This window comes from Dreissena polymorpha, chromosome 13 (assembly GCF_020536995.1).
Source record: "Dreissena polymorpha isolate Duluth1 chromosome 13, UMN_Dpol_1.0, whole genome shotgun sequence".
NCBI classification, from domain to species: Eukaryota; Metazoa; Mollusca; class Bivalvia; order Myida; family Dreissenidae; genus Dreissena; species Dreissena polymorpha.
The window spans coordinates 63,691,314-63,717,714 of NC_068367.1; the positions used below are offsets into that span (position 1 = coordinate 63,691,314).

At 34.9% G+C, this 26,401-nt stretch overlaps 1 protein-coding gene across 1 annotated transcript in view; it reads left to right on the forward strand.

Annotated features, from left to right (window-relative positions):
- Positions 1 to 8,077: 8,077 nt before the first annotated feature.
- Positions 8,078 to 26,401, forward strand: part of LOC127855759 (uncharacterized) — a 50,371-nt gene continuing 32,047 nt past the window's right edge. The window contains exon 1 of the mRNA XM_052391562.1: positions 8,078 to 8,688. The gene's annotated coding sequence lies outside the window, so the exon portion shown is untranslated. The remainder of the gene's footprint in view (positions 8,689 to 26,401) is intronic.

Genomic DNA, 26,401 nt, shown 5'->3' on the forward strand with positions numbered 1-26,401 from the left:
CAGTATTCACCCTTGGATATTATTATTTTTACTACATAAATATATACAACTGTAAAAGAAGAATATTCGAGTCTTGGGCCAGCTATTGTTGGCCAGTCTAATGAAAAAAACGAATAGATCTAGTCACATCAAATTATGATACAAATGTACATGTACATGTCTGCTTTTGTTTAAAATTATCGTATTTTAGTAAATATATAATATGCATTTCGATAATTATGGCACAATAAAATAACTTTGTTGAGCGTAGCTTTTCTCTTCAAATAATTAAAACAATCGAATTATTAATTAAATTGTATTCATATCTGTGTAACAAATGAACAATTATTGTTGTACATATAAATTCAATTAGAATGATGAGCGATTGTCTTTAGAGCCTCGTGAAGCCCTGTCACGGCACGCCGTTTACCGTCCTGGTGGCCTCTCGTACCACGCACGTCTTGCATCCAACCAGTGATTTGCAAATAAAGGTTGCGACACTCCTTAATATCACACTTAAGATTGTTATAAAGTTCAGAGCAAAGGTTGTTATGCCTTAAAACATGGGTTCACAACCTGTGTTCTTTAAAAATTGTATTTGCATGATTATATTATGTGCTTCGTTAATAGGATAATGAAATTTTGCTTATAACAATTTTAAAATTATTTCAGACTCTTTACACGATTACATTATAAGAACAGAAAAAACAACGCAAATTATTGTCCATTATTTAAAATACCATATAAGTTACAACTATCACTTTGCTACAAATTAATTAATTTCTATGAAAAACGTTCGTGTTTTGCTGTTCAGATTTTGTCCATCTTTTGAACTACTGTTAAAATCTATAAAATGAATAAAATAAAACACGTTTCGACTAAAGAATTTTCTTTAACGGATCATACAAGCGAACGCTTTCTTGATGGCGCGTTCCTCTTCCCGGCTCACGATCACCACCACCTTGAAGAACTAATCAATAAAATAAGCTCTGAAACTCATATATATCCTTTACTCAGCAAATCATACACATGTACGTAACAGATATAAAAGCTTCTCTATAATGGTATTCGAGTTTCATTTTAGGATACAACTAGGGTCTAAAAAGGAACATTTCAAAGCGTTCAAGTAGTTTCTTTAATCGTGATGCATAATATTCGCCTTCTTACTGTAACTTAACATTTAAAGTAAAACAAAATAGCGGCGTTATAAGATCATTGGAAGGTTATTATTTTGTAACCATAAACCTAATCTTGTGCGCTATTTCCGGAACATTAAATATGTTGTTTTATTTGTTAGTAAATAGTCATAGTTATTAATATTATTTCAGTGTATTTTATTTTCTTCAATCAAAAAAGGTTTCATATAAGGTGTTTTGTTATAGCTCTTGTTCAGAGCTAAATCACTAAACATATCATCGTTCAGTTGTAAAATGTAACATGTATTTGTCCTAAATCGAAAGCATTTGAAAATATATATTATTCACCTTGCACTTTACCATTCAAAACTATTTAAACAATTTTTTGTATTATCCTTTTGTGCTGTTATTTCTGTTAACATTGGCAGCACTAATACAACTTTAGCATTCTATTATGTTAGGTGACGTTCAATGGGAAACAAAGTATATCTATTTGGATTGACTAGATTGGCTAGATCTACATGAAATAGCGGTACACTGGGAAACAATTTAGATGTCAAGAGTATGATCATTTCAATTTGGAAAAATACAATACCTGGAAAAACAACTGATAATATCCACGTCTTCTTCCCATACGGCGTGTCTTTTCCTCCTCTCCCCCCACCCCCCCCCCCCCCAAAAAAAAAAACACGTAAGGAGCCATGCTGATCGTAATAGGTGATTCATTCTTACACGGTGCCCAATCTTGCAAGTAGATTGTGATCTCATTATTTTCATCGTTTATATGATGGGCCTTTTGCAACAGTTCCACTGTAGATTGTTAAATGAAACGAAGCATGAAAGAGCCTTGGACAATACCGGTTAACTACGTAGTACGTTACCCTCGCCTTCTAGATGGTTAACATGCCGATTACAGTATCCGTTATTTTGTTCGTCTGCGTCTCTTGCATAGTGTGCCAGTTGACAACGAGGAGGACCATTACGACCAGAAAGTTTAGTTACGAGACGGCTTGCTTGGACAGGACTTACGGGATAACGGTGTCCGATGCTTACAGGGTACGTTGGCAACATCGTTGTCATAAAATATTTGCTATGGCAAGATACACAAAAACTAGTAAATTGTCGTCTTCTAAAGTCATATTTAACTCTATAATACGAAGTATCAAATATGAAATTTAAAGAATAATTTATTTTTTATGTAAATTCTAAGGTACTGTTTTCATCAAATACATCTTAAACTCGGAATATGTTTAAGAGGTTCCAGTCAATTTCAATTACTCATACGCATACGTTATTGAGTAGCTAAAAAATAGTCTAAGTAATATGCGAGTGTGTTTTAATTTAAATGCATTTTAATTCATATGAAAGGTTTTGATGTGGTTTTCCATGGATTTAGTGAATATGAGCTGAAATTACAGCGTCCGAATTTTATATAACTCGGATCAAACCAGTGAGATTTATCCTGGATTGTGTTTAATTTGTTTGAATTTTTTCCGACGATGCATGTAACTCCTAAGATACTGTGTTTAATATTGTACACAAATTAACTAAATATAATTGTGTGGTTATAATCTTAATTGATTTATTAAAAATTGATACGAAATTTGTATAAAGGTATAAATGGTTACTCCTTTTATGTAGAATCTGCATTGTGTAGAAAAACATCGCTTACCATCAGGTTTTATGAAAAGAAAAAAACGTCTATTTGTTATAATATCATGTGTTGATTGGATTTCACTTTTGTTTCTTCGATATATACTTAATGTTGATTACAATTTACTTGTGTTTTTACGATATTTTCTTTACGTCATATTACAGTCGAAACGTTTTATTGTTTGAAATATTTGCTAAGTAGACGTGTTTTAAATTAGTGCCGGGAATAAATGTGTGTATCCGATTTGTAACGAAAACAAAAAAAGGGATTGGTATATTTTGCCTTATTAGCATTGTCTAAGCCTCACCGGATAAATTTTATTCGTCCCGATACCAACAGTTTGTGTGCATACGCATCGAGTTCATGTGAAATGAAACACATGCCACGTTGTCGGATTATCCGATATGTTTGCAGCTTTAATGTGAAAACGACAGAGGTTGTAATTATATGAATATGGTACGAGTTAACTACATCCAACACATCTAATTTGTTTAACGTCTATACGTATGTTTTCGTTCAACTATGAATAAATCCAGTTGCAAATCGAGCAACATTTAAGTGCGTTTTCGTGAATATGAACATGTTTCTTCATACCATCGTCAAACTCAAGATCAAGCAGGAATGCTACGTCTTTTTTTGTCATCTTCTAGCTGAAAGGTGGAATTCTATAATATTTGTTAAATTTCAGATACCAAGCAAAGAGACATGCCAAATGAAAGGCGTGGATGCTGGGCCCTCGTGCGTTGCGTTCTTTTGGGTCCAGGGGTGGTCCTGGTGTCGTCTGAACCAGATGAAGCACGTAAACAGAACGCTGAATTGCGATTCATGGGAAAAAGTGGTTTACGCCGAGGATACCGTTAATACAATTTAGTGCTTTTCAAGCAATGTTCATCGATTGTTTAAAAGGTGATTGTCTAGATTTCTGAAGATATTGATATAAAAGCATCTAAAATACTAAACAGGAACAATCCTGAAATTGATATATTTTGTTTGGTTGGAAATGTCGCTGTTTCAAACATTATTAAATTCAATTTATCCCTGTTAGTTAACCAATTCATACTTTGCTGCGATAGCTGGTTACCAGTACAAAGTGCATCAACTTATGCTAGTAAATAAAAGTAAATCACAAATCTTCCCACTCATGATGGCAAAGTTTCATCTAAATCTGTTAGAAGTAATTAAATATATATGTAATAATTGTGTGTCTTAGTATTAATTTACTTTGTTTTGTTGTTTGTTTGATTTGGTGTACTTGGTTTTATGTTCTTATGATTGAAAATTAAATATTTGTTGAAAAGGCATCATAATAGTTTTGTGCCTATCAGCTTTTCAACAGAAAAAAAAAACGTTGTCCCAAAGAATGAATTAACATTAATTGATGGTGAAACGTTGTTTTTTGACCGACTGGATGAAGTACCTAAGTTATTTTGGTATGGTTACATCCTTTTCCACAATTAAGGAAATCCAACTCAGTTTGATCCCAAGTTTATTCGGTCCTAGAGCAATTCTATTAAAGGTCGAGGATATCCGGGATGGTTTTGCAAGTACACTATTAATATAATGTGGTTCCGAATAAAAGACGTCTTGAATATACTACGATTTTCATTTAGTTTGCTGTAAGGGTTGTTGGTTACTGCCAGAAATTTCGTATTAATACATTTTTTATATTTCTAAAACTGCTTGGTTCAATCATTATGCGGGACAACACAAACTAGTCCAAATGCAAAAAGGAACAAATGGGAAAAATGTATATCAATATTTTGCAGTTCGCTATATCACATTGATCATATCACAAAATCCAAAAGCTTCGCGTTGATTTGTTGAATCTTTGCCAAAGTTCAAGGGCACATAACCCAGTGGCACAAATGTTCAGAAAATAAGTTAACGCCTGGGGTGTATAATAAGTAAAGGCAACGCGATCATAATATTTTATTTTGTTACACAGACAACTGTTAGTGACACAAATTACCAATGTACAAACATTGCCTATGCATGCGACTGTGCAAATAATAGCGAGACTGATGTTCCGAAATTCTAATTGCTTCATAAATCGTTATTTTTAAATGTACATAGAAGATTTTACTCAATATGTTTCCATCCAATTAATCCTAAAGGGTGAACAGCATGACAATTTTTAAGGATAAGGACTTTTTTTATCATAATGTAATGCACGTAAATTACAACATATCCACTTACCAAAGTATGCACAATACAAAATATCGTTTCTATTCGGGCGATCTTTAATAAGAATTTGTTATAAATTGCGGTTGAGCGCAAAATAGTTACATCTAAGGCGCTGGGTGGTAAATTTTAAATTCGAATTACAGATCGTTAATTAGGTCGCATTGATATACTGATGTCTTTTATGAGAGATATAGTTGATTCACTCAATACGGTTTTCCAATTTTGTATAAACATATCTGTTCTCTATTTGTTTCAAAAAAAGGTCTACATCCCCTACCCCTTGATTCAGCCACGCATCGTTTAAACCACAAGTACCGAATAGACTTTTTACCATGTAGACCCAATATCTGTTAATGGGAGTATGTTTCTAATTCACGGAAAATAAAATCATATAATATCATAAACATATATACTATACTGTTATGAGTCACATCTATGTGAATGTCCGAAACATCACCATATATCAGAATGAAGTCACATAATAAATTTACTTAATACAGCCTTAAGTTCCAATAAGATTTTTATATTTTAGTTATGGCGCACTTACCACTTTTAAATTCATAAACAAATCGCGTAAAACTTGTAAGCATAATTAGGAAATGTAAAAAAAACACGACATAATAATTTTTTTCCAACACCAATTTACATAATAATAATTGAAAAAACGAAATAAAGCCATTATAATACTATTGTAATTTAGATTTGCAGAAGAGCCATACAGATTGGGTCCAGTTGAAGACGGACAAAAACTAGGATCACCGTTCAGTTCAGAGTTTATGCAGTCTGAGAATCTTCAATAGGCTTATCAATTTTGTTTATTAAAGGAGCAGGGCGCACCCGGTCACTTTGATGTTAGTTTTTTTTCGATAAATTATACTTCATAATTCATAAAATAAAAAAACGTGGCACGTATATTTTTGTTTTCCTAAGCAAACACATTATTCATAAAAAAATATAGTGTAATAAAAAAATCATATGAGCACAAATTATTTTTCAAATGTGTGTTGTGAGCTCATCTGAGTTTGACTTTTCAGGAGGAAATTTACATTTAAAAGGGTATTAAAACCAAATATGTTCGAGAATGTTCTGTATCGTTATTGTGTTTTATTACATAACCTGATATATATGTAAAATTAAAACATAAATATTATACTATTTGTAATAGCAATAACATCTTATATTTTATCTTTTTCTCGATTAACATTTTACCCAAGTTTTAGGTATCGAGACACTTATATCAACAACCAGTATACTTTCGAGAAATTCGCATGTATTGCCATCAAGTATGGGTCGTTGTTGTTGATGAGATAATCTATTATGCATCACACTGAGACATTATGGTCGGCATGGTTAGTAATGTCTTCAACTGTTGAACATTTGGAGTCTGTTGTTTCAACTACAAGATAATACGCTTAAATGCCATTGATCGAATCATAATAAAAGCATTTGGCCTCCAACCGACATATCACTGCAGTTGACATTTAATATTATACTTATGTACTTCCAGATAATGAAGATTTCTACACACGTTCTTACATGTATTGGGAAGACAATTAATATTGAACAAGTGATAATATGATTATCAGTATATTACATAAAAGGCATGATTGATCGTGACCAATCCGTATACAATAGCATAGTTTTGTTTATGGGTATAGCAACAACAAATAATAATATTCATAACACATTGCAAAATATAAGGGATCGTGTTACATTGTAATTTTCTTATGAACGTCCCTTAAAGATATCACTGTTTTCTCTGTCCGTAGGAGATGCATCATTGTTGCAAATATGTTTTATCATCACACGCATTGTACGTTATTGCATACTGCCGATTTCATTTGTCAATGGTTAACGGTCACATTCGTGTGTTTATTTAAGTATCTGAACAGTGATCGATAAAACAGGTCATATCACATTTAATCACACAATTTAACAATATGTCAACATAAGCTTTCGGCTAAAAAATAAAAATGTTCAGTTTCTAAACATTGTTTTCCAAATATCTCGATCTATGCGGGCGGATACCATTTCATTGTGTTTTTTTTTTAATTTTACAAAATCTATGAGGTTATTCCGATGGACATGACTTCAGTTGATGTTACATGATGAATAATTGCAAAACGTTAGGGCATGTACAAATACAACTGAAAAAGCAAAAAGGCCAAAAACAGTGTAGAAAGGCTATACAGACGTTTCAACATGCCATTGAGTCGATGCACATTTATAGGACATGAAGCAAAATAAACACATACAAGATAGTCTCAATGACGTGGATCGATAATTTAACATGGCAATATCTAAGTTCATCATTATTTTTATTATTATTAGTTGTAGTTGTATTAATATAAGTATCATAATTAGCATTATAATCAGTTTTATTAAAATTATAAGCATTGTATTGTTTCTATTACAGAATCACTAATTAATATCAGTGCTTATATTTACCTTTCCCATTTGGAGTCCGGCAACAATTTGAAATGTCTTGATGTCAACCATGATGTTATTTGACGGACATTTAAACGGATTTTTATTGGTTTGCAATAGAATTCTTGTTTGTATTTTTTGTGACGGCCATGCCGATACAACCTCTATTAGCTATGTACTCTACACAAGGTTGACGCGATCGCTACGCAGAACATGTATCCTGTGGAGAGCGTCCAATGGAGTTATTTCTTCTTCTTCTCGGGATTTTTTTTGACAGAAACGGATACTTCTATTTCGGGTTAAGGCTCTTTAAGAACTTAACTGTTATCGAATATGGCCCGTATCAGTACACACTTTCGCTTCAATCGATATTGTGTTGTATGTTTCTGACTGTGAATCGAACAATAGCATTTATATTAATTAAATATATGTCATTTGTGTCCTATTATTTTTAAGAGGGATACTATAAAAATTCGAGTCATGCTGATGATGATACAGATAATGATCATCATAAAAATGCTGATTACAAGTATAAGGATGCATAATTATGATAATGATGGCGATAATGGTAAAGATGATGATTATAATGAGGACAATGCATATGGCGATAAACTTTGTGATAAACTACGCATTCAAAACAGACAACATGTAGATTTAATCTGACTGAAAACGATAAAAGGGACAGGGGCACGTTGTAAAAAAAGGAATGGGATTCGAGCTGTGTTTAATACGGATATCTTGGGTTTGAGGTCTCTTAGCAAAGAATCTCTTTTCAGGAACGTTGTGTGTCAAAATATAAGTTTCATTTCGCACTGTGTACATGTAAAAGGCTGGTCGAATCATTTTGAATTCTTGTGTGTAAAATTCACGATGGTGGGGGTTCAGTTCTTAGTTACAGTGTGTGCCTTAAGCTGTTTAAAGCCATTTCAGTACAACCTATTGGTGATCATATAGCAATTGACAATTAATTGCTGATGCATTTTTGATGGAACTTCTCAAGCACATGGGGAATAATGATAAGACAATCAATGAGCTACGTCAGAATCACCAACGTTAGAATGCGATGATAGACACACTTCGCAAGGATGTCCATCATATGAAAAGAGAAAACAAATAACTGACGACTACGTTGTCGAAGTGCGTAGCTGTGATACAGTCATTTTAATAGAATGATTGCGATTCTGAGTATATAAACTAAAAGATTGAAACTAGAGTCATTGAATTTGCTTGGTTGTAACCAAACCAGACATTTGGGATTTCCACTGGGTACGTCGGCTTCCCACTACAACAAAATACCACACGCAAATTGTAAGTATTTCAGCAACTATTAAGAGCTATATATTGATATGATCATGATATTGATGGTGATTATCTCAATATAATTAGAATCTCGTGACGCTGATGCTGCTGCTGTTGCTGATGCGAAAGAAGCTGCTTTTGCTTGCTGACGCTGATGCTGCTGCTGATAATGATGATCATCTTCATTATCATGATCATTTTCATGATGATGGGGAACATCATATCAAAGCATTGAAAACATTGAGTCTTTTTTTAACGTATTTTTCAACTAAAATGACTTGCGCGTGTGTGTGTGTGTGTGTGTGTGTGTGTGTGTGTGTGTGTGTGTGTGTGTGTGTGTGTGTGTGTGTGTGTGTGTGTGTGTGTGTGTGTGTGTGTGTGTGTGTGTGTGTGTGTGTGTGTGTGTGTGTGTGTGTGTGTGTGTGTGTGTGTGTGTGTGTGTGTGTGTGTGTGTGTGTGTGTGTGTGTGTGTGCGTGCGTGCGTGCGTGCGTGCGTGCGTGCGTGCGTGCGTGCGTGCGTGCGTGCGTGCGTGCGTGCGTGCGTGTGTGCGTGCGTGCGTAAGTGCGTGCGTGCGTGTTTGTGTGTGTGTGTATGTGTGTTGGTGTACACAAGGAGTTTTCAACTCGATCATAAATAGCATGGCTTTGTTGCTATAACTTGAAACATAATCATTTTAAGAGGAAATGACTATCAGTCAATCTCATATCAGTCATAAACAAAATTCAATTCACGTTATCAGATACTTCAATCATGACTGCAATTGAAAAATACTTTATTAAACTTGTTTTCGAAGCTCGATAAGAGCCGTTATCGAAATATTTGCATCTTTATTTTCCTTCTTATAGGTATTATTAAAATACTGTTGGAAACCCGCACGGAAACACATAAGTAAACCAAACAAACTCCTTTTGATAGAATCTTGCACAAAGTTGATTGATCTGATGACACAATACACATTCTGATGAATTGAGACAACCAGACCTACTTATTTAATGATATGATTATCAGTATGTGACTTTATCTATATACACGTAAGCCATAATTGGCATATTGTTATATATACATCCGTTTAACTTACACATCCTATACATGAAAAATGTGTGAAATAATGCGCTTACTGTTAATAAAGACCAGATTACTCACTTTCAGCTATACACTCAGTGTTGGTCAACATGTTTGCTTATTGTATTAACTATTATTGAGCAACATATTCAGATATTTAATAGGATTTTTATTCTGTAACACTCATGAAACAAATCCTTGCCCAATTTTTTAAATAAAATTAATATTTATACGGACGCTTAAAGGCACGAAGGAAAATTAGGTTTCGCCAGCTAAAATACAAAGCTGTCATCGTTCATTATTGAAATAAAAGAAACGTAGCTTTCAACGAGTGTTCGGCAATTTGCACACTTTTCTTACAAGTAGTTCATCTCCACATGTTTGTTTCAAAATTATCCCAATCCAATTTGTGTGTACGATTATTTGGTGAAATAAAGGTTAACATCAGTGTGATATGACCACGTGTAGACACCGATCGCGCATTTTTTTTGTCACATAATTGTGCTCAACGCTGTTAAATAACTATATAATATTAAGCAACTATGATTTTATTATATTTGTTTTGCAGCAGCTGCATCAGTTTCGTGGTCGTCGTCCCAATCTTCATCATCTACATCATCTATGTCAAACATATTAGCATCATACATCCATCGGTATTAATAATTCATTCATCAATATTATTCATCCATCAACTATGTATTCGTATGATTTGTTTTCCCTTTTAACATTCCACATTATAACGGTTTCGGGTAGGGATATCGCTACAGCAGAGTTACAGGAAGCGGCTTCCATTTTTACCCATCAGTTTTTAATTATGTTGTTCCTTTCTCTTAAATTCTGTGATGCCCAACATGTTTCATTTAATATGAATAGCTTTTATAAAGTAACATACATAATCAGTTTGTATAAGCATCACATTAGTTGTAATAATGAAGATACACCATGTAAAATATGCTGAATGGATTCTTCAATATAAATACGGAATTGAAACAGCAAACGTATCCACGCAAAATCTTGGTTGCCAAACGACGTTTATGTCATGAAAGAAAAACAGATCTCGAATCTGAGCAATAATATAATGGAGGTGATGAAAGCGAAAGAAGAAACACTAACCAGATTCAGTTTTAGAATCATTTAATAAAAATACATATTAACACTATCAGATAGATGTATGCACTTCTATCGTTCGGCTATTCGTTCTTGAAAAGTACTGTTCTGCCAATACTCGCAAAGCAGGTGCCCATGACAAAATCAAGTGGTCAAATGTATGTGATACTTTTCTTCGGCTATTCGTTCTTGATATGTACTGTTCTACAAAAAATCGCAAAGCAGTTTCCCTTGACAAGTCAAACGGTCGGATGCAATTATGTGCAAATTATCGAGTAAATAGAAACAATTAATACACATATTTATTGCCGGTAAACAAACGCAAAACCTCTTATAACATCAAGAGTTATATACAAGGAGACCTCCGATAAGCACTAATAATTGTACGATCCTTTTATTTATAATGTTAACGTAGTAATACAGTGTGAATAATTTATACATTTAAGTTATTGTAATTGACCTTGATTGTTAATTTTCTTCATTTGTATACCTTTCCAAACACAGTATAATTATACTAACCAATTGGTTTATAATTCCATATGCCTTCTTCTAAAATAATCGTTTATGTTTTCATCATCCGTAAGTCGAATTGTTGTAACAAACACAGTACACACATGTAGTATTTAATCTGATAGTATTAACATACACTGACATCAAAATCATGTTTGTAACTAGCAAATTAGGCTAAGTATCTGTTTGTTTTTTTTTGTGTCGCCTTTACTTAAACTGAGAGACACTTTCTTCCGATATAAACTTTCACTTGTGTTATTTACATTCAAGGTTTCTTCCTCAATTTCACCAATTGTGGCATGAGCACAAACATGTAATAAATCTAATATTATATTATGCTTATGTTCGTCTAAATTTGTTTTTTTTTTTTTGTTATCTGCAATGTCCACATAAATTTGTCATGCCATTCTCTTATAGGCCTACATGTTGGAGGTCCTACTACATACTGCAAAATCGTACAAAGACACACAATATCACTATATTGCATGCAGTCATGGTTAAATATTGACTGAGTTCATTACAACACTTATGTGTTTTTACTCTTATACATGTGTATGTATGCTGCATAAACATGGGCTATTATAAGCGACTGAGGGGTGTACTGAATATAGTTATTTGTTATACACGTACTAAAAATATTTACAATTTTGTTTCAGCGATCGGCTGTCTAACAAACTATTTGAAATTATACCATGTTAGCGAATGAAATAAAAATAATTGTGTATTTATGTCTACTTTTGTATTCCCTTTGTCTAGGCATGTACTGAATATTTATTATTATACAGATCTATCAAAAACGTTTTAGCCCACCCATGATAAATCTCCTTGAACTATTTAATCAATATTATCACATCGTAAAGTCAAACACATCAACTTCCGTTAGTCCATATTTAGTACTCTACAGGTTTATGCTCAACGTTTTAAAGAAAGAGTTTCATTCATAAACAGAATAACTTACACAAAAGTATACCGATATAATATTCAACAGTTTACAACCATAATTATAACTGTAAACTTTACAAAAGTTTACAACGTTGAACCATAATTATAACTGTCACCTTCATGATGTCTTGCCTCGCCGCTTTATGTGTTATTATAAACTCCGACTCTACAATGGCGACCGACTGCTACATTGTTCAAAGCGATGACGAAAAATATGACGTTACAAGATGGCGTAACAAGAATGTCAACGGTTGTATATTACCAAATGGTTATTCTATACATAGATGGTGACGAAACTACGTTATTGTCACTATGACCGGTGTGTTGTACACAATGACCGGATGGTCTAAATGTAAAATGATGATAAGAACGCCGAATAATACCAGGAAGCGGACGAATAGTATGACTTTTCATTTTTTATACACATTTTGTGAAAACAAAATACAAATGTATGTAATGTATTTGGTTTGTGCATGAATTGGTTTCAGAATGTTTGTTTACATAAGTTTTCATTAGTACGAGGCAAGTTTATCCGCCATACTCAGTCTAAGACTCAAAGCTTGTTCCAGCGTCTGCTACATTCTTTTCACACCAATAAAATCTTGACAAACTGGTTGAGTAACTTGGCCGAGTAATGAACTTTCGCCATGATTATGACACTTTAAATAGCAATTAACTCAACTGCTCATATTTATTCCTTTTTCCGGATTGGCATTGCACAAGACGTACGACGTGCAGTACATCCTTCGCAATCGCCACCGCTATGTTCTCATTGCCAGTTGCAGTCAACAACTGCATTTATGAAAATCAATTTGTGGTCTTACACATTGATTAAAGACGTACGAGTACTCATTATGAAATAGTTTTGAACTAAAAAACATTTTTGAATTAAAATGGTTGCTGAAGTTGTCTACGAGGAATATGAAACGCTATAAAAATTGTCATAGTTTGGTTTGTAAGAAGCGGACACGGTGTCAAAGCTGATTCGTTGTAATAGCATTCTGCGTTATACATCACGTTTGGTTGTTGACAACTGTGAATACTGTGCACTAAAATTGATACAAAAAGCTTCGACTTATTTTTTTTATAATTCAGCGCCATGTCATGTTTATAACAATTAATATGATTAAGGAAGCCATATCGTCAAAATAATGTCTGCGTAAAATACACATGTTTATCCAGGATATTGTGTTCATGTTCTACTTCTTTGTAACCAATTATTCCCTGTTTTTATAAAATGTAACACACAAATATATAGGCAAGACGTCTAAATGAATAGGTACGTAATTATGCCACCTATGTATATTTTTAAGTGTGTTTTATTTCTAATTAATTTGTGCAATTATTAAAATAACAACAAAAACTTTAAAAGCAAGAAAAAATCATTCATTTTTTTTTCGGATTTGCTTGCATTTGTATATTGTCAAACTACTCTACGATACTCAGAAGGAAACCCGAGAAGTACGAGTAATACTCTCCATATACACCTTCCGCTAAGTTCCGATTTTGAACTGACACCACGTTTCCCTTCGTGAGATACAGAGTCGTGGCCTCTACTACCAACCCCGCTGACATAAATTTAACAAACAGTTATCATAATGTAATCCAAAACTAACTCATCGTTGTGTCCAGGTAATGATAATATTGTTGCCATTACCACGTATACACCGGAATATGGTGCAGTGGATATCCCTACGTGAGCATTATGAGCAGAGCCTAAGTTGGTTATTACATTATCAAATACTAGGTTTTGGCCAACTTCAAGGTTTATTGCGTTTCTGTTCATCGTCGCAAAGAAAGCAACCAACTCTGTTTCAGCATGACGTTTAGTAACCCTGTGTTCGTTAGCATCCTGTCCTAAAAAATGGATGATTATAATGTATAATGATGATGATGATGCTAACAATTATTATATTACTTATACTAATAATACTTACATACTACTACTAGTACTACTACTACTACAACTACTACTACTACTACTACTACTACTACTATTACTACTACTACTACTACTTCTACTACTACGTCTACTAATATACTACTACTTCTATTACTACTACTACTACTACCACTACTACTACTTTTACTACTATTACTACTACTACTACTACTACTACTACTACTACTACTACTACTACTACTACTACTTCTACTACTAATACTACTACTTCTACTACTACAACTACTACTACTACTTTTACTACTACTACTGCTATTACCACTACAACAAATTCTACTACTACTACTGCTACTACTACTACTACCACTACTACTACTACTACAACTACTACTACTACTACTACTACTACTACTACTACTACTACTACTACTACTACTACTACTACTACTACTACTACTACTACTACCAATAATACTTCTGTTTCTATACTACTACTACTACTACTACTACTACTGCTACTACTACTACTACTACTACTACTACTACTACTACTACTACTACTACTAATAATACTAATACTACTTCTACTACTACTACTGCTTCTACTACCACTACCACTACTACTACTACTACTACTACCACTACTACTATTACTACTACTACTACTACTACTTCTTCTACCATTACTACTTCTGTTTCTATACTACAACTACTACTACTACTACTACTACTACTACTACTACTACTACTACTACTACTACTACTACTACTACTACTACTACTACTACTTCTACTACTACTACTACTACTACTACTACTACTTCTACTACTACTACTACTACTATTATTGCTACTTCTACTACAACTACTACTACTACTACTACTACTACTACTACTACTACTACTACTACTACTACTACTACTACTACTACTACTACTACTACTACTACTACTACTGATACTACTACTACTACTACTACTACTTCTACTACTATTACTACTACTACTACTACCACTATTAGTACTACTACTTCTACTAAAACAACAACTACTACTACTACTACTTCTACTACTACTACTACAACTACTACTACTACTTCTACTTCTTCTACTTCCACTACTACACTACTATTACAGCAACTACTACTACTTATAATAGTTTGTATTATAATAGTGCAATTTAATAATAACAATCATAATCATTCATTATTTTTAACAAATATACATAATAATAATTATACTTTTAGTAATATTAATATTCATATTAATAATGATTTTGCTGTTGATGTTGTTAATGCACTAATCATTGTAGTAGTAGAATATAAAATTAATAATGTTGTGCCCTGGTTCAGGTGCAAGTCTTATATTAGGTATGCGCATGTCTTATATCAGGTATAATTAGTAGCTCGCTTTCAATATAATGGTTATTTTTGTCCATAAAAATAAGTCAACCCAGACTTAAGTTATTCAATTTAATATATTGTCCAGCAAGGAACTTAAAAGAGTTACACATATGATGAAATATATTCTTTATTATTTACTGTAAAGTAGTACTGAGCATATTTACGTACAATATGTTGAAATATTAAACTTGGCACCAGAGTTATTAACAAAAATTCAGGATGGAGTTGTACTATCAATGGAATGGAATCCTTGGCACAGAAAATCTTAGGTATTTATACTTTTCCAGTAACACACTGTGCCCTGTGTCATGCACATGACGCAGTGTGCCATACACATGACACAGTGTGTCTGCAACAACAAAAATTGTGCCTGACACAGTATTCTTTGTGCCTTCTTAACAGGTGCTCAAATAGAATGTTCATAAGTATGGACTATTTGTAATGTAAAAACAACTTTAAAATATGCAAAAACATATAACAACATAATAATACCTCAAAGGAACGTTTTCTGCCATGAATTGGATTCATTTCAGCACTTTAACAAATTATTAAACACAAAATGATGTTTAAGGACTTTAAAAGTCGGCTTGACAGAAGTTGCTTAGCAACGGGCACGGTAAAAATCAAGATGGCTGCCGTATATTTCTAAGAAACAAGTGTGAGAGTTTTAAATCAAAAAGCAATGGATTTAAACAATTCTAACTGTCAAAAATTGGCAGAAATGTGCACAACAGGACTAAAATTTGATAGCTGCTACTTATTTTATATGAATTCTTAAATAATGACATTAACTTTAAGAGACAAATGTCCATCTTCAAACCGGAAGTAGGAACATTTTGACAATAACAATGGAGTAAAAATCGTGAGTATGAAGGAAAACTAATTCTAGCCTAAGCATGTGATATTAGTGGCTGGTCTGTAACATATAAAATTGGTCAGCACTATTAATTATATGACCAGGCTAGGAAAAGCAACATGAATGAATGAACAATGAAAACAATTATGCTGTTGACAAGGAAATTCAGGTAACTAGTTTCAATGTAAATTTTGATTAACACTTAAATAATGAACTATGCACTGGGTTGTTACATTACCCCCCTGTCTTTTATGGCAAACTCCCGTTGCCATATAAATAGCATATTGGCAATTTAATGACAATGTTATATACAAAGTCCCTATACCGTCTGGTTTACAGAGAGTCTACTGTAGTAATAGACAAAGAATAACAGTCATATATAAACATGTAGAACACTTTCGGTTGAACACATAAAAACAAACAAAATGAACACTTTATCTGAGCAATATGCCAAATGTCCCAAAAGGATTTCAACAAATTGATTATGGCAACTATGTTGGCATGGTTTACCAATAAACATATATGTTCATTTTTTAACAAGTTTTGCTTCCTTTTCAGCAGAGCCATCTTAATTGCCTCGTTTGGATTCGCCTTGCTTTCGCACTGTAGTCTCCAAGTTCTTTATTGCTCGGCTGTTCCATTCAACAGCAGACACAAGTTTCCCAATAGAGCTTTCAAGAGTCCTTTCTATTTGGAATAGCGCTGTTGCAAGAACACTATCTTCACGGCGTGGTTCTGCCTCTGTCTGAGTACTTGCTGTCTTCACAGGTAGGCGCCTTGGCTCATCCAATAGTGGGGTGCTCAGCCTGGAAATGGACACTGGGACAGCAGGAGCAGGAGTCGTGAATGATGGCAGACATCCTACCATTGAAGATGAAACTGGCGCTGCCACATAATTGGGAAACCCCATTCCCAACACAGATGTGGTATTCGCAGACACTGGTGTAGGCTGATAGGCTGGAAATGTGGGCATTAAGCAGGGGGATGATGAGGCTGGATATGGCGTAGGGAATAGCTCTTGTAGCATTTCAAACTGTTCCACGTCGTCTTGCTCCGCGGTGACCGCTGTACTCGTTTCACACCTATTGTATTCGGGTCTTGTAGGGGTGTAAGGTAGGTTGGCAGCAAGAGGCGATGGAACCACAGCTTCTCCAGACACATTGGAACCACGATTCAGTAGGCTGGCAAGAAGCTGCGGTGTCATTTTAACACTGACCAGATCACCGGAATCACTGCAGCCTTGCTGAGTCACCTCATAGTCCACACCCTCTTTCACAACCCTAGGTTGAGGGTTTTCTATCAGGAACCTGCTTTGATCACCACCTCCTTGCATTGCTGACATAAGCGCGTGTCTTCTATAGTCTGTGACATGCTTTACCAAAGCCTCTCTAGTGGAACACCGAAACAAGCACATTGAACAGTAAAATGGTGCTTCACTAAGTGCAAAATGGTGCTTCTGCACATGGTCAACCATTCTGTATCTCTCATTTATATATGTTGTCATATTCTTCTTGCAATGTATACATGAGAAGAGATGGGACATCGTGATAAACCATCACAATGCGCATGGCTTTTCCCAGGTCTGTAAACGACTTCAAAGTCATAGGGTGCCAAGATTTCCAACCATCGTGATATTTTACCACTCGGTTCACGCATGCTAAAAAGCCATACCAACGCCTGGTGGTCAGTACGAACGACAAAGTGACGCCCTAACAGGTATTGTCTGTAGTATTGTACAAAGTACACAACAGCAAGTAACTCCTGCTCTGTTATACAATAATTTTTCTCAGCTTTGCTCAAACTACGGCTGCCATAGGAAAGCACTTTGTCTCGTCCAGACTGAATTTGGGATAGAACAGCACCTATTCCTGATCCTGAGGCATCAGTGTCCAATGTAAATGGTCCACCATCATTCAGTGGATAACCCATTATCTCCGGACCCATAAGTATCTCTTTGATCTTTGCGAAAGCATCTTCACAGCTTGCATTCCATTCAAACTTGGCATCTTTCTTGGTCAGGTCAACCAAGGGTCGTGCTAGCTTTGAGAAATTCTTGATGAAACGCCTGTAGTATGATCCTGTTGCAACAAATTGTTTGACTTGTTTCGCATCTGTGGGTCTTGGCCAGCCAGCTATTTTTGCAACATTTGTCGGGTCTGGAAGAACTCCATCTTTGGTGACTATATGACCAAGAAATATCACTTCAGTTTGAAGCATGTGACATTTGCTTGGTTGTAGTTTCAAGCCGGCTTTGGTGATGCGATCCAGGACAAGGTCTACCCTTTGGAGATGCTGCGGGAAGTCGACACCGAACACAATGATATCATCAACATATACTAAGCAGATCTCCCACTGTAACCCTTGTAACACCAGCTCCATGGTCCGTTGGAAAGTACTGCTAGAATTGTTGAGACCAAAAGGCATGCGTGTCATTTCAAAGTGGCCAAACTTGCAAACAAATGCGCTCTTCGGGATGTCATCCTCTTTCAATGGTATTTGAAAATACCCACTTGTAAGGTCGAAACTACTGAAAAGGGCTGACCCTGCAACAGAATCAAGACAATCCTGGACCCTTGGGATTGGAAAGCCAATAGGTTTGACAAGCGCATTAACCCGCCTATAGTCCATACATGGTCTCACGGCACCCGATTTCTTCTTGACAAGTACAATAGGTGAGGCCCAAGGAGACGTACTTGGTCTTATGACACCTTTCTGAAGAAGGTCCTCAATGGCTTTCTTTTCTTCACTTGCATAAGCTAATGGTACGCGGCGAGGATGCTGTTTCACAGGTTTAGCATCACCAGTGTCTATGGTGTGTTCCGCTACATTCGTTACCCCAATGTCCCATTCATCCTGGGAAAAGGTTTTGCCATACTTCTTCAGTAGCCCTGCAACAACACGCCTTTCTTTAAGGGTTTTCCCTTCAGTTGACTTTTCGTATAGGTCTTTCAAATGTCCTGGTACTTCATTTTCGCTTGCTTCATCAAATGACCTTCCAACGACTGGCCTTGTGTTCACCTGATTTAATTGGATTCTTCTCACACTAACTGGCTCATTTTCATTTGGATTATTCTCTGTTGTCGCCAATACACTCACTACTCTTTCAATTCTTTCTGCAACACCAATTTCTGCATCCCTTCTTAGATCCACATCTTGTGAAAATGGGTTCATTAACCTCACCTTGCATGTTGGTGAACGGTTAATGTCAACCATAGTTGCGGCCATGATTAATGGGTATCCCTCTTTGAATGCTTGGTTTGGTTCAATTAAGAAGTCACCCGATAGATCATCATCCCATTCTATTCTATTTACAAACACATCAACAAGGGCTTCAGAATTTCCTGGAATGTTTATATCTTCTGCTACTGTGACCCTTCTAGCTTCACTACATTTAGCTTTGTTGATACATGGTATTTCATACCCTTCTAACATGATAATTTCTCTACTTAGTGAAATGTCTGCTGGTTTGCCACTCTTGTTCACCAAAACATCGTATCCAAGAAGAGCATCATCTTCTATTTCAGCAACAATAATCTCCTGAAGTTTCTCCATCTTACCAAGCCTAAGTTTGAACATGCCTTTTCCCATTTCCGCAATGGGAGCTCCACAGGCCCCTTTCAAACTTGCCCCCTTGCTAAGACTGGGTCGACTTCCCTCTGGTAATCTTTGGTATACCCTTGTTGAGATAATTGTTCTAGAAGCTCCTGTATCCAAGGTAAATATGATTGGCTTCTCATTCACAAAGCCTTTCACATACAGCCCATCTCCGAGGTCACATAGTCCTCTATCGATGTCGACCTCATCTGGCGCTCTTCTCATGTTAAGGTTTACTTCTAATTGGCCTTTATCTTCTTGACTTTCTACTCGGACCTCCCTTTGGCCGCAAGAGCTGGTCCCCTGGCGTTTAAAGGTGAGCTGTTTGTCGGATCTACTATTGGACTGTTGGTGTCTCTTGTTCTGTTCTGTTTTGTTGGACATTCCCTTGCAAAATGTCCCTTTTCATGGCAGCTATAACATTCTGCATCTTTTCTTTTTATTATGGTTCTTGGCTTCATTCTCAGTGCTTCAAGTTGCTCTATTCTTGCTTTCAAATCTTCTATAATTTTAGATTCTGCTTCTTTCTCCTCCTTTGATTTAAAAGGACGCATTTTGTAACCGACATCATGGGAAGACCTTCTTATGGTTTCTTCTAAACTTGTGTCTTGCATGCATTCGCCATCATCACTTACTCTTCTGGCTCCAGACCCATTTCTTCTAGAGTCCTTATGCATATTTCTGATTTGTAACAAGTTTACAGCAAAGTAGACTGCTTCTTCAATTGTTCTTGGTTCTTTATTGAACTCCACTTCGAACCTAATGTCTTCATCATAGATACCATCGAGAAAGCGCCGAACTAGATCTTCGTCTCTTGTTCGCCTGTCTCGTCCACTATGTGCCTTGTCATACAGTCTTTTTAGATCTGCTGCAAATTCCTCTAATGTTTCACCAGAACGCTGGCTTCTACGGCTAAATTTTGCTGCGAATGTCCTTGGGGTCTCAATGACTCTAAAGCGACTGTCAATTTCCTTCAAAAGTTCATGGTAGTGATTCAACACATGGGGGGAGAGCTGTGAAAAGACAAACTGTGCAGCAGCACCTTCAAGTCGAGGTAACAGTTGGTTTAGCCGTTCTTCTTCATCCCAGCCATATCTATTTGCTATGGCTTCAAACTGTGCTTGCCATGTTTCCCAGCCCTCTTTACCGGTGAATGGTGGCATCCTGATATGCGGTGTTCTTGGTTGACGTAAGCTGGACTCTGTGTAATGTGGCGTCATTTGTCCCCTTTGGTTTTGCGCTATTGACTGCTGGCCTTCATGTACTGGACCTCTGTATCGGTTTCCAGAATTCATCTCATTTTGTTGGTTCCAGAGGTTGTTCACACTGTACTGATTTTCAGGGTTATTGACACTGTTATACTGGTATCTTCTATTGTGAATCTCTCTCGAGTTCACTATATTGGGTTGTCGTTCACTACAGTCTTGTTCACATGGGGTGCTACCATAGTAGTTGAAGACCTGCTGTGATTCTTGTTGAGGCCCATTGTTGTGATCTGTTACATTACGTGAATAACATTGATTCACATCTTCAGCAGGATTGCACCGTCTAGATCGATTATCGTTAAAGTTGTCATGACCCCTTATTTCTGGCCCTTTTGACTCCTTTAAACCCTGAATATCTTTGGCCATAATTTTAACCATGTCCATCAGGCAAGCTATTTGCTGGTTAACGTTACTATTGGGTTGCTGTTCTATTTGTTTATCTCTCTCTTGTGTTCCAATGTCATTTTCAGGTCTGGGCTGAACAGAATCATTGTCGCTGTCTTCGTAGTCTTCGTTTGTTCTTTGCCGAATGAACACTTCGCGGTCGCTATCACTTGGATTTGGCTCAGACATTTTGTTACACTATTAAGTTGAATCGCTAACTTATAGATCTAGATTTCTCGCTCAGTCAAGCACACTCACTTAAACAGTCACACTTAAAAGTTCCCATTTTAAATACAGTCATTGGTAGCGTATAATTTCATCATAAAATAAATTAATGTCATGTATTTACTTATTTGATTTGTGATACAGAGCAATTAATTTTATAATTTTATTTAATTACAAATACTTATTTCGCGTTTGGTTCAAATCACTGGATTAGTTATAATTTTAATACTAATCCCACCGCTGCCACCAAATGTTGTGCCCTGGTTCAGGTGCAAGTCTTATATTAGGTATGCGCATGTCTTATATCAGGTATAATTAGTAGCTCGCTTTCAATATAATGGTTATTTTTGTCCATAAAAATAAGTCAACCCAGACTTAAGTTATTCAATTTAATATATTGTCCAGCAAGGAACTTAAAAGAGTTACACATATGATGAAATATATTCTTTATTATTTACTGTAAAGTAGTACTGAGCATATTTACGTACAATATGTTAAAATATTAAACTTGGCACCAGAGTTATTAACAAAAATTCAGGATGGAGTTGTACTATCAATGGAATGGAATCCTTGGCACAGAAAATCTTAGGTATTTATACTTTTCCAGTAACACACTGTGCCCTGTGTCATGCACATGACGCAGTGTGCCATACACGTGACACAGTGTGTCTGCAACAACAAAAATTGTGCCTGACACAGTATTCTTTGTGCCTTCTTAACAGGTGCTCAAATAGAATGTTCAAAAGTATGGACTATTTGTAATGTAAAAACAACTTTAAAATATGCAAAAACATATAACAACATAATAATACCTCAAAGGAACGTTTTCTGCCATGAATTGGATTCATTTCAGCACTTTAACAAATTATTAAACACAAAATGATGTTTAAGGACTTTAAAAGTCGGCTTGACAGAAGTTGCTTAGCAACGGGCACGGTAAAAATCAAGATGGCTGCCGTATATTTCTAAGAAACAAGTGTGAGAGTTTTAAATCAAAAAGCAATGGATTTAAACAATTCTAACTGTCAAAAATTGGCAGAAATGTGCACAACAGGACTGAAATTTGATAGCTGTTACTTATTTTATATGAATTCTTAAATAATGACATTAACTTTAAGAGACAAATGTCCATCTTCAAACCGGAAGTAGGAACATTTTGACAATAACAATGGAGTAAAAATCGTGAGTATGAAGGAAAACTAATTCTAGCCTAAGCATGTGATATTAGTGGCTGGTCTGTAACATATAAAATTGGTCAGCACTATTAATTATATGACCAGGCTAGGAAAAGCAACATGAATGAATGAACAATGAAAACAATTATGCTGTTGACAAGGAAATTCAGGTAACTAGTTTCAATGTAAATTTTGATTAACACTTAAATAATGAACTATGCACTGGGTTGTTACAATATTTGACATAGCAAAAGAAGTTGCATAAGCAAAATAATTGTAGTACAAATATAGCAGTGGAACAAGTAGTATTAAAAGAAGTAAATATTGCGATGGCTGATTGTAGGCAATTGCTTTGTCGGATTATCGCGATCAATGGGCACGTTAGTACTGTCCATCTTTTCATCAAACGTGTTAACATTATCATAATCCCTAACATTGGTTTCCTCCTTTTTGTTTTTATATTCAGCATTTTCAACAATCGATCCCAAGGACTTCATCGCAAATTCGCACTTCAAAAACGATTCCTTTAATTGTTCGTTTTCAAATGTCATTTGATCTACATCCTTGCGCAGTTTTGAAATCGTTGCTTCCTGGCTTTGTTGGATCTGACGTAACTCATTGATTACTTCATCCTTATATTCCATGCGCTCTTGAAGTTTTACCATCAATTCATTGTCAACCACGATCTGATTACCGGTAGGCTGTAACAAATTGGCTCTTAAAGAGCGTACAGTACACACTATTGATAAGAACTGAAACAACACCATCGTTCACTTACACAAAATATCTTCTTATGATATGTCTGACACCTTCTTTGCGCAACTGCAAACTGCATAACATATGAGTGCACACATCGTTTCTGATAAGAGATTGTTTGCTCAGAGGCCTACAACCCGTGTTATCATACCATACATGATATCAGCCAGATTTAACGCGTCCTGATACATTTGTTTATCAGTTCAACAGGACGTTGTTATATCAGTCGATATTTGGAGGGAGGTAATATTAATCGTAGTCAACTATAACATATCATACTATAAAATCGACTCAGATTCAACAATACATATTTTGATACTGAGATGCAATCTAATTTAGACACAAAAGCAACACAAACAACAAAAAACATGTTTCACAGATATTACGCATGTGCCTTTTGCGTCAATATAAACAGGTCAAACGTCATAAACCATATTCACTCCCGCTAAAAATTCAGCGTTTTAGCGATTGTTTTTACTAACTTCTTTTAAAACGGGGATGTACAGGTTTGATAAATTGAAAAACAGGGTTTTGTTTGTTCTTCTCTACATATATTTGACCCTGGTTTGTTTAAAATTGATTGTAAACACAGTTCGAAATATATTCGCACGCGTCGTGTCGTGTCTGGTTTAATCTGCACATTGCCTCGTATAAATGCGGAGTATAGATTTACGGATGCATAGCTTTTGATCTACACGATATGTGAAGCAGATGATATAAGTACCATATCTTGTAGCTAGATATTGTGTACTTTCTTGATTTTTAATACCATATGAGTAGGTATGTACTTATGGTTTAATAAATAGTGAATGGTGCTTGACGTCAACTGAAGACTAATGTCTCAAGTTAGCTTATATTTCAATGGAGCTATCCGATACGAATTGATGGCCAATAAGTTTTAATGTACAGAAGTACCTTAAGCAAATGTCATATTTGAGTATCGGTGACTTCCTTCATCGCCATTAATGTGTAAGAAAGGAATTATTTAGCCCCTTTTTTACAATCAAGTGTCACACTTAAAGTTGTTCGCATGCATCAAATGATTAAATGCCATTCAGTAAACCACTATAAAATGACAAACAATACCATCTTGAAACCATATTATAAAATACATTGATTTAATTTTCTGTTTCGACTCAAAACTGTGAACTTTATGTTCAAAAATATGTTCATGAACGACTATCTAGATACACGCTCATGGTCATATAACTTGTAATACATTTCCGTTTATGATTTGTTATTTCTTATTAAGTAAGCAATCGTAACAAACTTGATATCGAACTTGCATGTTATGCATAAAATGTCACACAAGAACATGTAAATAATAATACAATGTGAAATAACAATGATATGTCTAGGTATACCACAAACCGCCAAACATGATACAATACATCAATGCTAATGCAAAAAATTTCCCACAATGAAATAAAATAAATTGTGTCCGATATCCCCAAATAATAACCACGAACAGGGTACCATGCTCACAATAAAAAACACTGGTTTTTATCTTTTCAAAGACACGTATGACCTTTACATTTACCTTACAAATCTCAAAATGAATGTGTTTTTTCTATATATAACGGGGTCTTTATACATTAAAATCACTTACAATAGCTAACGGGTTTTCAAGATATTGAAGAGAGCTAGAACTCGTGTTCGCGTAGATGCCCATAGGACAATAATAGTTGACCTTATGTTACAATGTAACAAAAAAGGTGACAACAAATGAAAACCAATAAGAATATGAAACATTAAAGCTCAACAACGATACAAGTTCACAAGATATTGATCCGACACCATTTTCTACATTAAATAAAAAGGTAGCATTGACATTCGACATAGGTACCCAGAATTGAAAGGGATCTTCATTGAGAACGATCATCATGTATTATAAGATAGTTGTATTAAGATATTGTACGTTTGCAGCGAGAAAATAGAGGGACAGACGAACAGTCATATGTATCTCCCTTGTGGAGGGACTCCCTATGATATTTTAAATAATTAAAAAGTATTGCACAGCTTTTTTTTATATTAATGTCATCTTCATCATAATTGTTTATTATATACGTCGAATAAATTTTGCTCCATGCCATACACGAATATTTTATAACTTTGTTTCTCATTGAAGCTAGTGTATATATTACTTATAAGAAATTATATTTTAATGGGTTCATCCACTGACACTGTACGCTGTTGGAAAAGTACGATACAGCTTAAATTGGTTGCAATAATAATAATAATAATAATAATAATAATAATAATAATAATAATAATAATAATAATAATAATAATAATAAAATAATAATAATAATATTAATATTAATAATAAAATAATAATAAAATAATAATAATAATTATTATTAGTAGTAGTAGTAGTAGTATTATTATTATAATTGGTAAATTTCTTTGTAATACTAAGAAAAACAGCTGAGAGTACAGGCAAATGTCTAAACATGTTGTTTTACAACATTTTTAGAAATGTGAACTCAATAAATAAACAAAACCTGAGGGACTTGACACAGAAAAATCACTATCCATG